We start from the raw sequence: 13,521 nt of genomic DNA, 5'->3' as shown, positions 1-13,521 counted from the left end.
AATTAATTAAATGGACACTTTTTGAACTGGATCCAGTTGTAGTGTGAACCTTATGTAACTTTTAGGCGCACAAGGATGTACAGTTACGTCCTGGTGAGAAGTAGCTGACGGGTCTTTGCTGTTTCATACAGCAGGGACCCAGCGGCATTGTCCATGATCAGAGATGACTCTGACCATGGCCATTTAATCTCTCAGATGCATCTGAGTGGTTACTTTCACTTTCTATTTGCTTTTCGGTGGGTGATGGTTTTAAAAAAAAAAAAAAAAATAGTAAACATCTCAAGTCTGAATATGTCCCTACTAAAATCATTTGTCCCATACAGTAAATGCCATAGCAGGAAAATAATTCAAAATGGCTGATTTGGCGGGGTTTTTTTTTCTCTTTTCTCTCTCCATCAAATTACCTCCCTAACAAAATTTAAGGGATCCTATCATTAGAATTCCTTTTTTTTCTAACGAACACGTCGGAATAGTTTTAAGAAAGGCTATTCTTCTCCTACCTTTAGATGTCGTCTTCGCGCCGCTGTTCGGTACATATTCCGTTTTCTGTGTTTATGCAAATGAGTTATCTTGCAGCACTAGGGGTGAGCCCCAGTGCTCAAACAGCACTGGGGGCGTCCCCAGTGCTGCGAGAGAACTCTACAGCACGGCCTCCATCATTGTCAGGAATCTGCCTCTACGCGTCATCTTCTGGCCTGGCTTTCAATCTTCTACACATGCGAAATCGGACGACTGCACATGTGCGTGGCCATTTTTATTTTTTTTTGTGCCCGCTTGTGCGAGCTCTTGGTGCAGGTGCAGTCGGCTCTGCCCGAGGCTCACGGGCAGAGCCGATTGTGCATGCGTAGAAGATTGAAAGCCAGGCCGTAAGACAACACCCAGAGGCCGGTTCCTGCCGCTGTCTTGAAGAACTAAGCACAGATCTTCTGTAGATATAGGCTTGCTCCGATCCGTCTGTCTCTTCATGTCATCCCAGACAGACTGGATCAGATGTTGAGATATATTTGTGGAGGCCATATTGTCACTTCCAGGACTCCTCCTCCAAAGGGCAAAGGTCACTTCAAATATTGATGGGATTTACATTTCTCTTTTCTTTATTCCCTTTAATTTTGGATAAATTAATAAAGATACTGCGGAATCTGCAGCAAGATTGACCAGGACACTTGTCATTAATAAGAGGAGTGAGAACATAAAAATTCTGTACCCATCATTGGAGAATTTACAGGGTCAGATACGGAAGTAATGGGGTGTAGTAACAAAAGAATGAGTTCCTATTTTTGGGTCTCCTTCTTCACCCTGGAGCCTGCGAGGTTCTAACAATAAGAGGGGTGATGACATGAAGTACCTATATCCTCTTTCATATAGGTAATAGAGATGAGCGAACACTAAAATGTTCGAGGTTCGAAATTCGATTCGAACAGCCGCTCAATGTTCGTGTGTTCGAATGGGTTTCGAACCCCATTATAGTCTATGGGGAACAGATACTCGTTAAGGGGGAAACCCAAATCCGTGTCTGGAGGGTCACGAAGTCCACTATGACACCCCAGGAAATGATGCCAACACCTCTGGAATGACACTGGGACAGCAGGGGAAGCATGTCTGGGGGCATCTAACACACCAAAGACCCTCTATTACCCCAACATCACAGCCTAACAACTACACACTTTACACACTCAATACCACCTCTCTGACAGTAGGAAAACACCTTGAAACATGTGTATTTGGCACTTGCAGTGAGGAGAGCTTGTCACCAGCAGTGAATTTGGCCCTTGTAGTAAGTTGAGGTTGGCACCAACATTTGTTTTGAAAATCAGGGTGGATTGAGCCTCTAACCAGCAGAGTTTGGGCAAATTCATGGTGGAGGGAGCCTCTAAAAACCCCAGTTTGGACCAATTCATGGTGGAGGGAGCCTCTAAAAACCCCAGTTTGGACCAATTCATGGTGGAGGGAGCCTCTAAAAACCCCAGTTTGGACCAATTCATGGTGGAGGGAGCCTCTAAACAGCCCAGTTTGGGCAAATTCATGGTGGAGGGAGCCTCTAAAAACCCCAGTTTGGACCAATTCATGGTGGAGGGAGCCTCTAAAAACCCCAGTTTGGACCAATTCATGGTGGAGGGAGCCTCTAAAAACCCCAGTTTGGACCAATTCATGGTGGAGGGAGCCTCTAAAAACCCCAGTTTGGACCAATTCATGGTGGAGGGAGCCTCTAAACAGCCCAGTTTGGGCAAATTCATGGTGGAGGGAGCCTCTAACCAGCCCAGTTTGGACCAATTCATGGTGGAGGGAGCCTCTAACCAGCCCAGTTTGGGCAAATTCATGGTGGAGGGAGTCTCTAAAAAACCCAGTTTGGACCAATTCATGGTGGAGGGAGCCTCTAAAACCCCAGTTTGGACCAATTCATGATGGAGGGAGCCTCTAACCAGCCCAGTTTGGGCAAATTCATGGTGGAGGGAGCCTCTAACCAGCCCAGTTTGGGCAAATTCATGGTGGAGGGAGCCTCTAACCAGCCCAGTTTGGGCAAATTCATGGTGGAGGGAGCCTCTAAAAAACCCAGTTTGGACCAATTCATGGTGGAGGGAGCCTCTAACCAGCCCAGTTTGGGCAAATTCATGGTGGAGGGAGCCTCTAACCAGCCCAGTTTGGGCAAATTCATGATGGAGGGAGCCTCTAACCAGCCCAGTTTGGGCAAATTCATGGTGGAGGGAGCCTCTAACCAGCCCAGTTTGGACCAATTCATGGTGGAGGGAGCCTCTAACCAGCCCAGTGTGGGCAAATTCATGGTGGAGGGAGCCTCTAAAAAACCCAGTTTGGACCAATTCATGGTGGAGGGAGCCTCTAACCAGCCCAGTTTGGGCAAATTCATGGTGGAGGGAGCCTCTAACCAGCCCAGTTTGGGCAAATTCATGGTGGAGGGAGCCTCTAAAAAACCCAGTTTGGACCAATTAATGGTGGAGGGAGCCTCTAACCAGCCCAGTTTGGACCAATTAATGGTGGAGGGAGCCTCTAACCAGCCCAGTTTGGACCAATTAATGGTGGAGGGAGCCTCTAACCAGCCCAGTTTGGACCAATTAATGGTGGAGGGAGCCTCTAACCACCCCAGTTTGGACCAATTCATGGTGGAGGGAGCCTCTAAACAGCCAAGTTTGGACCAATTCATGGTGGAGGGAGCCTCTAAAAACCCCAGTTTGGACCAATTCATGGTGGAGGGAGCCTCTAACCAGCCCAGTTTGGGCAAATTCATGGTGGAGGGAGCCTCTAAACAGCCCAGTTTGGGCAAATTCATGGTGGAGGGAGCCTCTAACCAGCCCAGTTTGGACCAATTAATGGTGGAGGGAGCCGCTAAACAGCCCAGTTTGGGCAAATTCATGGTGGAGGGAGCCTCTAAACAGCCCAGTTTGGACCAATTCATGGTGGAGGGAGCCTCTAAAAAACCCAGTTTGGACCAATTCATGGTGGAGGGAGCCTCTAAACAGCCCAGTTTGGGCAAATTCATGGTGGAGGGAGCCTCTAACCAGCCCAGTTTGGACCAATTAATGGTGGAGGGAGCCTCTAAACAGCCAAGTTTTGGGAAATTCATGGTGGAGGGAGCCTCTAACCAGCCCAGTTTGGACCAATTAATGGTGGAGGGAGCCTCTAAACAGCCCAGTTTGGACCAATTCATGGTGGAGGGAGCCTCTAAACAGCCCAGTTTGGGCAAATTCATGGTGGAGGGAGCCTCTAAACAGCCCAGTTTGGACCAATTCATGGTGGAGGGAGCCTCTAAACAGCCCAGTTTGGGCAAATTCATGGTGGAGGGAGCCTCTAAAAAACCCAGTTTGGACCAATTCATGGTGGAGGGAGCCTCTAACCAGCCCAGTTTGGACCAATTAATGGTGGAGGGAGCCTCTAAACAGCCAAGTTTGGACCAATTCATGGTGGAGGGAGCCTCTAAAAACCCCAGTTTGGACCAATTCATGGTGGAGGGAGCCTCTAACCAGCCCAGTTTGGGCAAATTCATGGTGGAGGGAGCCTCTAAACAGCCCAGTTTGGGCAAATTCATGGTGGAGGGAGCCTCTAACCAGCCCAGTTTGGACCAATTAATGGTGGAGGGAGCCGCTAAACAGTCCAGTTTGGACCAATTCATGGTGGAGGGAGCCTCTAAAAACCCCAGTTTGGACCAATTCATGGTGGAGGGAGCCTCTAAAAAACCCAGTTTGGACCAATTCATGGTGGAGGGAGCCTCTAACCAGCCCAGTTTGGGCAAATTCATGGTGGAGGGAGCCTCTAACCAGCAGAGTTGTGGGAAAGCAGGGTGGAGGGAGCCTCTAACCAGCAGAGTTGGTGGAAATCAGGGTGGAGGGAGCCTCTAACCAGCAGAGTTGGGGGAAATCATGTTGGAGGGAGCCTAGTATTAGCAGAATTGTGCAACGCTTATGGTGGATGAGTATGAGGATGCGGAGGAATTGGAGAGGTTGAGTACAGACATGGAGTTTCATGTTGGGGTGCTTTACACAGGTGGGCACAAAAATGAAGGCTCTATCCAGTGGTGGTTCATTTTTATCAAAGTGAGCCGGTCGGCACTCTCAGCTGACAGACGGGTGCGCTTGTCAGTGATGATGCCACCGGCTGCACTGAACACCCTCTCAGATAGGACGCTGGCGGCAGGACAGGACAGCACCTCCAAGGCATATAGGGCAAGTTCAAGCCACAGGTCCAACTTCGACACCCAATACGTGTAGGGCGCAGAGGGGTCGGAGAGGACAGGGCTGTGGTCGGAAAGGTATTCCCGCAACATGCGCCTATACTTCTCACGCCTGGTGACACTAGGACCCTCCGTGGCGGCACTTTGGCGAGGGGGTGCCATCAAGGTGTCCCAGACCTTAGACAGTGTGCCCCTCGTTTGTGTGGACCGGTGAGAACTTGGTTGCCTACTGGAGGAACTGCCCTCCCTGCCGCCAACGTCACATGCTGGAAACATCTCCATCATATTCTGCACCAATTGCCTGTGGCAAGCATTGATGCGATTGGCCCTCCCCTCTACCGGAATAAAAGACGAGATGTTGTTTTTATACCGGGGGTCAAGGATAGCAAAGATCCAGTACTGGTTGTCCTCCATGATTTTGACAATACGCTTGTCGGTTGTAAAGCACCCCAACATGAACTCAGCCATGTCTGCCACAGTGTTAGTTGGCATGACTCCTCTGGCCCCACCGGAAAGTTCAATCTCCATTTCCTCCTCATCCTCCATGTCTACCCATCCGCGCTGCAACAATGGGACGATTCGAAGTTGCCCGGAAGCCTCCTGTATCACCATCACATCATCGGACAACTCTTCTTCCTCCTCCTCCTCCTCCTCCTCCTCCTCCTCCATTAAACGCAGTGAAGCGGACAGATGTGTGGACCTACTCTCCAGCTGTGACGGATCGGATGCTATCCCTAACTCCTCTGTGTGATCTGAGTTATCCCTGATGTCAATCAGGGATTCTCTCAGAACACACAAGAGCGGGATTGTAAGGCTCACCATCGCATCCTCAGAGCTCACCCTCCTTGTGGACTCCTCAAAGACCCGTAGGATGTCACAAAGGTCTCTCATCCATGGCCACTCATGGATGTGAAACTGAGGCAGCTGACTTTGTGGCACCCTAGGGTTTTGTAGCTGGTATTCCATCAAAGGTCTCTGCTGCTCAACCACTCTATTCAACATCTGAAACGTTGAGTTCCAGCGTGTGGGGACGTCGCACAAAAGCCGGTGTTGTGGCACATGCAGGCGTTGCTGGAGAGATTTTAAGCTAGCAGCGGCTACTGTCGACTTGCGAAAGTGGGCGCACATGCGCCGCACTTTCACCAGTAGCTCTGGAACATTGGGGTAGCTCTTTAGGAAACGTTGCACCACTAGGTTGAAGACGTGGGCCAGGCATGGAACATGTTGGAGTCCGGCACGCTCCAGAGCTGCTACCAGGTTCCGGCCGTTATCACAAACGACCATGCCTGGGCCCAGGTGCAGCGGCTCAAACCATATTGCCGTCTCATCGAGGAGGGCATCCCTCACCTCGGAGGCAGTGTGCTGTCTGTCCCCCAAGCTGATCAGCTTCAGCACAGCCTGCTGACGTCTACCAACGCCAGTGCTGCAACGTTTCCAACTCGTAGCTGGGGTCAATCTAACAGCGGAGGAGGAGGCGGTGGCGGAGGAGGAGGCGGTAGAGGAGGAGGAGGAGGGGGGTGTTCTTCTCGTGTCCCTGCCAGGAATGTTAGGCGGGGAGACGAGGTACACCGGGCCAGTTTGGGAAGCAGTCCCAGCCTCAACTACATTCACCCAGTGTGCCGTCAGTGAAATGTAGCGTCCCTGTCCGCATGCACTTGTCCACGCGTCGGTGGTCAAGTGGACCTTTGTGCAAAGCGCGGAACTAAGGGCCCGCCTGATGTTGAGTGACACGTGCTGGTGCAAGGCGGGGACGGCACACCGGGAGAAGTAGTGACGGCTAGGGACGGCATAGCGAGGTGCCGCAGTTGCCATCAGGTCCAGGAAGGCGGGAGTTTCAACAAGCCGGAACGCCAACATCTCCTGGGCCAGCAGTTTAGCGATGTTGGCGTTCAAGGCTTGCGCGTGTGGGTGGTTAGCAGTGTATTTCTGCCGCCGCTCCAATGTCTGAGAGATGGTGGGTTGTTGTAAAGAAACGCCTGATGGTGCCTTTGATGGTGCAGGAGAAGGAGATAAGACAGGACCAGGGGAGGATGAGGTAGAAGTCAACAAAGTGGCGGAGGCAGATGAAGTGGTGTCCTGGCTCGTCCTCTGGAGTGCATCGCCAGCACAGTCAGCAGTGGCAGAGGCAGTGGCGTGAACGGCAGGCGGCCTTTGTCCTGCCGTTGCTGCCTGCCACTGATTCCAGTGCTTGGATTCCAAATGACGGCGCATTGAAGTGGTGGACAGGTTGCTCTTCTCAGAGCCCCTAATCAATTTCGAGAGGCAAATTGTGCAGACAACACTATATCTGTCCTCGGCGCATTCCTTGAAAAAACTCCACACCTTCGAGAAACGTGCCCTCGAGGTGGGAGTTTTTCGGGGCTGGGTACGAACTGGAACATCTTGGGAGATTCCGGGTGTGGCCTGGCTTCGCCTAAGCTGCTGACCTCTGCCTCTGCCTCTAGCTACCCTTTTTGGTGCTGCACCTGCCTCAACATCCACACTACTTTCCCCGCTTGACATCCCCCCTGTCCAGGTCGGGTCAGTGTCCTCATCATCCACCACTTCCTCTTCCAACTCCTGTCTCATCTCCTCCTCCCGCACAATGCGCCGGTCAACTGGATGCCCTGACGGCAACTGCGTCACATCATCGTCGATGAGGGTGGGTTGCTGGTCATCCACCACCAAATCGAACGGAGATGGAGGAGACTCTAGTGTTTGAGCATCTGGACACAGATGCTCCTCTGTTAGGTTCGTGGAATCGTGACGTGGAGAGGCAGGTTGAGGGACAATGAAAGGAGCGGAGAACAGCTCTGGGGAGCAGGGACAGTTTGGGTTATTGTTCTGTAAAGCTTCGGAATTTTGGGAGGAAGGAAGACAAGACTGTTGGGTAATAGGAGGAGAGGAGGCAGAGTCTGACTGGCTGCTGGACAATGTGCTGTAAGCGTTCTCTGACAGCCATTGCAAGACCTGTTCCTGGTTCTCGGGCCTACTAAGGTTTGTACCCTGCAGTTTAGTTAATGTGGCAAGCAACCCTGGCACTGTGGAGTGGCGCAATGCTTGCTGCCCCACAGGAGTAGGCACGGGACGCCCTGTGGCTTCACTGCTACCTTGCTCCCCAGAACCATTCCCCCGACCTCGCCCACGGCCTCGTCCACGTCCCTTTCCGGGAGCCTTGCGCATTTTGAATTCCTAGTTAGAAATTGGCACTGTATACCAGTAGTAAAAATTGTGGGTGCACGTAACCCCAATATATTCTTTGAATTACCAGTCAGAAACTGGCACTATATGGCAGTAGCAAGAAATGAGGGTATTTATAACCCCAATATATTCTTTGAATTCCCAGTCAGACAATGGCACTGTATACCAGTAGTAAAAATTGTGGGTGCACGTAACCCCAATATATTCTTTGAATTACCAGTCAGAAACTGGCACTATATGGCAGTAGCAAGAAATGAGGGTATTTGTATTCCCAATATATTCTTTGAATTCCCAGTCAGACAATGGCACTGTATACCAGTAGTAAAAATTGTGGGTGCACGTAACCCCAATATATTCTTTGAATTACCAGTCAGAAACTGGCACTATATGGCAGTAGCAAGAAATTAGGGTATTTGTATTCCCAATATATTCTTTGAATTCCCAGTCAGACAATGGCACTGTATACCAGTAGTAAAAATTGTGGGTGCACGTAACCCCAATATATTCTTTGAATTACCAGTCAGAAACTGGCACTATATGGCAGTAGCAAGAAATTAGGGTATTTGTATTCCCAATATATTCTTTGAATTCCCAGTCAGACAATGGCACTGTATACCAGTAGTAAAAATTGTGGGTGCACGTAACCCCAATATATTCTTTGAATTACCAGTCAGACACTGGCACTATATGGCAGTAGCAAGAAATGAGGGTATTTATAACCCCAATATATTCTTTGAATTCCCAGTCAGACAATGGCACTGTATACCAGTAGTAAAAATTGTGGGTGCACGTAACCCCAATATATTCTTTGAATTACCAGTCAGAAACTGGCACTATATGGCAGTAGCAAGAAATGAGGGTATTTATAACCCCAATATATTCTTTGAATTCCCAGTCAGACAATGGCACTGTATACCAGTAGTAAAAATTGTGGGTGCACGTAACCCCAATATATTCTTTGAATTACCAGTCAGAAACTGGCACTATATGGCAGTAGCAAGAAATGAGGGTATTTGTATTCCCAATATATTCTTTGAATTCCCAGTCAGACAATGGCACTGTATACCAGTAGTAAAAATTGTGGGTGCACGTAACCCCAATATATTCTTTGAATTACCAGTCAGACACTGGCACTATATGGCAGTAGCAAGAAATGAGGGTATTTGTATTCCCAATATATTCTTTGAATTCCCAGTCAGACAATGGCACTGTATACCAGTAGTAAAAATTGTGGGTGCACGTAACCCCAATATATTCTTTGAATTCCCAGTCAGACACTGGCACTATATGGCAGTAGCAAGAAATGAGGGTATTTGTATTCCCAATATATTCTTTGAATTCCCAGTCAGACAATGGCACTGTATACCAGTAGTAAAAATTGTGGGTGCACGTAACCCCAATATATTCTTTGAATTCCCAGTCAGACACTGGCACTATATGGCAGTAGCAAGAAATGAGGGTATTTGTATTCCCAATATATTCTTTGAATTCCCAGTCAGACAATGGCACTGTATACCAGTAGTAAAAATTGTGGGTGTATATAGCCCCAATTCTATTGCTAGGGGACTTGCAGGGTATTTCTGGGGTGAAGGTGGGGGGGCACACCGTTGGAACGGGTATCGGGGTATATATCGGGTATACGGGAATACACTGACAGTGTATTCCATTCAGGATCCTGGGAAAGCTGGGTTGCGGCGATTGAGCCCGTCAGTGCCACGTTACACTGACAAGCTTCTCCCTGGAATTTAGCTCTTATAAGAGCTGTTGGTTGTCTTCTCCTTCCTATCCTAGCCTGTCCCTGCCTACCCAGAATCTAACCCCTAGCTAACTGGACGGAAACCTCCGTCCTCGGTGAATTGCAAGCTCAGAATGACGCGAACCTGGGCGGCGCTGTTCTTTTAAATTAGAGGTCACATGTTTTCGGCAGCCAATGGGTTTTGCCTACTTTTTTCAACGTCACCGGTGTCGTAGTTCCTGTCCCACCTACCCTGCGCTGTTATTGGAGCAAAAAAGGCGCCAGGGAAGGTGGGAGGGGAATCGAGTAATGGCGCACTTTACCACGCGGTGTTCGATTCGATTCGAACATGCCGAACAGCCTAATATCCGATCGAACATGAGTTCGATAGAACACTGTTCGCTCATCTCTAATAGGTAACATCCATTATAACATAGGAGATGCTTCTGTTATGAGTGTAGATGTAAAGCCACAATAAAAGCAATAGCAGGCTGATAACTGTGAGCAATAGAGACAGCTATTTACAACGAGGAAACTTCTGTGAGTCAAGATGCCGTTACCAGAGTGCACTGTGAGGTGAGTTGGAGATGTGCCGAATCTGAGTTATCACCAGATAGATGTACACATAGTAAATACACCGCTGCAGAAACCAAACCAAAATCCACTAAAACCAGTGACGTCGAGACAAAAGAAGTTGTACAAGCACAAGTCCAAACCAGAAGAGGACGTGATAGGCTAAATCAGGAGACGAGCAATGGCCAGGAAACAAGCCAAGGGTCACAGGCATGTCAAAGCAGAACCAGGAGTCAAACATGGAATCCAGGGAGCAAGCCAAAGGTGAAAGCAAATATTTGAACACACAAAACAGAGAGCCAAACTAGGAATAGCAAACTAAATTAGTCGGCTCCTGTTTCATGAAGGAGTGGTCTTATATAGGCCAAGCTGCTAATTGGCCGAGGTATAAAAGTAAACAACATAAAAGTTTCCCCAGGTTGTCACCGCAATCTTAAAGAAGAAGATGAAGCAGCAGTTGAAGAGAAACTCCTGACAGCTTCCCTATACACTCTAAGAAAGGCTCTCTTTTAATGTGGCGTGGCAGGAGATTACAGCTCCGGATCTGTAACACTTTCCAGGGCAGTAGTGTGGTATAAGGGGTCGCTTGTGTAAATAACCCCTATGACTTGTGCCTTGCTGGAGCAGAGCTGTCAAACACATAGAGGCTCCATCCAAATTTAGCTACTCAGCAGGGTAATCGTTTAAACAGAAGTAGCCAATACAGAATAAGACCTCATCACGGTTTTGCTATATCATGGGACCCTGCAAGTGGCCATAAAAAAAATATATATATTACTCCTCTACCCCAAAGGTGTCCAGCGCTGCAGCTGTCCCTTTTCAGGTCCTCGTTGTCCAGTTACTTGTATAGGGCATGAGATTTACTGCCCTATTATTGGCATTGAGTGTTTGTGAAGGGAACCCTGAGGCCAGTAATACAGTACCAGGCCCCTGCGGCTACTGATTGCCCTCTATGCAAGTATACAAATGGCTCCAAGATTTCTTCCTTGCATCCCTTAGACTTTGGAACTGGATACCACAATCCACAGAAGTGGGACTTCTCTCCCACTGTACCAGTTGGTCACTAAGTTAGCGTATTGTACTTTTTTTAAAAAAAATTATAAATCTACAGAAACCATGGAATTAACAGTGCTCTAAAAAATAAATAATAATGTTACCTAGGCTTCCCCATAAATATCAGATCAGCAGCTGAGGAGGGAGATTTAAACTCTGTTCCTGCCCACCCAGGTGCCTGCTATTAGTTTGTACGTTAATGAAGTTCCTGTTACTGCAGGATTGCTTTATAACTGACCTTCGGCCTGTTACTGGATATTCGCTTGTTTTCTGATTTCGGCTTTGACGTTACCTCTCAGATTGACCTTTGGCTTGGATGCATTCACTCTTCTAATTCATCTCTGGTTTAGATTTGCCTTGTGAGTCTGTTGCAGGGTCTGCTTTGATTTCACCGTTTAGAGTGTTTCTTTGGGTCTAAATTCACCACAAGCCCATCTGGCTTTGCAGCTGTTGCTGGCAGATGTTTGGGTTCCCAGGATCTATATCTGTGTGAGATTTAGCTTACTCTACTACTCTCTGTTGTCAGACAGTTCTTGCAATTCTTGATATTTGCTTCAGTGATACTATAACACTGAGATTGCGATTTCCCCTTCTTAGTTCCATATAAAAATTACTGACTCAGACACAGTCACAGCTGCAGTCCGTAAGAACACATACAACTTAACCCCTTCCTGCCACAGGCATTTTTTGTTTTTCACTCCTTGCCTCCAAAAACCCTTTTTTTTTTTTTCTGGTTACTGAGGCATATGAGGGCTTAATGTTTACAACTAGAACTTTGTAACGGTACCATTTATTATTCTGTACGGTATACTAGGAAGTTGGAATTGGAGAAAAACTGTGTTTGTGCAACTTTCTTATGGGCTTTGTTATTACGTGTTAAAATTTCTTGGCGTCGTCATGTTTCTGACAGCTGTAACATTTTTAGATTTCCGTACATGGGGATGCATAAGGCGTCTATTTTTGCTGGGCCAGATATACTTTTTAGTTATGCCATTTTGGGGAAAGTCTGATGTGTGCTACTGCGCATGCTCCGGCACCATTTTTGTGTGGAGAAGCCTGCTGATACTTTCATTTACATGGCTGACTATGTACTCCCTGTGACTTCACTTCCGGGTGTACATACAGAGGGACTGAGCATGCTCAGTTCCCCTGAGAACGACACGTTCGTGCTGCACATGCGCAGTACGGTCGCGCAGTTCTCCACACAAAAATGCCGCCGGCGCGTGTGCAGTAGCGCACTGGAGGGAGCACTACTGCGCATGCGCGAGATTTGGATCGAAACCGCCAGGAATAGAGACAGCTGGAGGCGGTGAATCGAATGCAGGGGGAGTACTTATAAGGAAGAACCAAGAGAGGAGGGCGTGAACAGAGTATCACGTGGAGGTGGAGCTCATTTACATATATGTTTAAACGGGGGGGGGGGTCTTTTAACAAACGATTAGCAGAACCTTTTTAAAGGCTATTCAGGCGTATGTTTATCTAAAAGAGCGAAAATCCAATGATAGACCCCCTTTAATCCCCTTAGCCGTTTTTTAATCGGTCCACTTTTATTGATATGCTAATTAGCCAGCAAGGTGCACGCTGGAAGTTCAGTGAGCACTGTCTGCTGTGTGTAAACAGGGGGAGATGAGAGCAGGGAGGCTGATGAATTGTCATCATCATCAGTAGCCTCCCGGCTCTCACTTCCTCCTGTGTACACATATCACACTGTGCTCACTGAACTTCTGGTGCTTGCTGGCTAATTAGTCCGTGAGGCGGACGCCGCAAAAGAAAGGGCAGCCCGCTTTTTTCCGTGAGCGGCAAAGTAGTCTGGCGATCTCCATAGACCACCATTGTGAGGGGGCGGATTATGACGTGGATTACGCGCCATAATCTGCCCCCTCTGTGAACTAGCCCTAAGAACCCTCCTTGAAAGAGGACCTTTGATGAGTTGGGGCACATGCGGTTTTACATACCGCTGGAAGCTTTCACAATTTGTGCCCCGGGTGAAGAGCTATCGGTCCCGTAGGTCTTCACTGTCAGAAGGACGTTCCTGACAGTCAGTCAGGAACGCCCTTCCTCACAGCAGCGCCTATAGCGCTGTACTGAGAGCAAGGCGGAACGCCTCCCCCAATACTCATCCATAGAAGAGTATTATCAGGAGGGGAGGAGGCGTTCCTCACCACTCGCACAGTACAGCGCTATAGGCGCTGCTGTGAAGGACGTTCCTGACTGACTGTCAGGAACGCCCTTCTGACAGTGAAGCGCTACAGTACCGGCACCGATAGCTCTTCACCCGGGGCACAGATCGTGAAAGCCA

This window comes from Leptodactylus fuscus, chromosome 4 (assembly GCF_031893055.1).
Source record: "Leptodactylus fuscus isolate aLepFus1 chromosome 4, aLepFus1.hap2, whole genome shotgun sequence".
Classification (NCBI taxonomy): Eukaryota; Metazoa; Chordata; class Amphibia; order Anura; family Leptodactylidae; genus Leptodactylus; species Leptodactylus fuscus.
Note: the sequence above shows the minus strand (reverse complement) of the source record.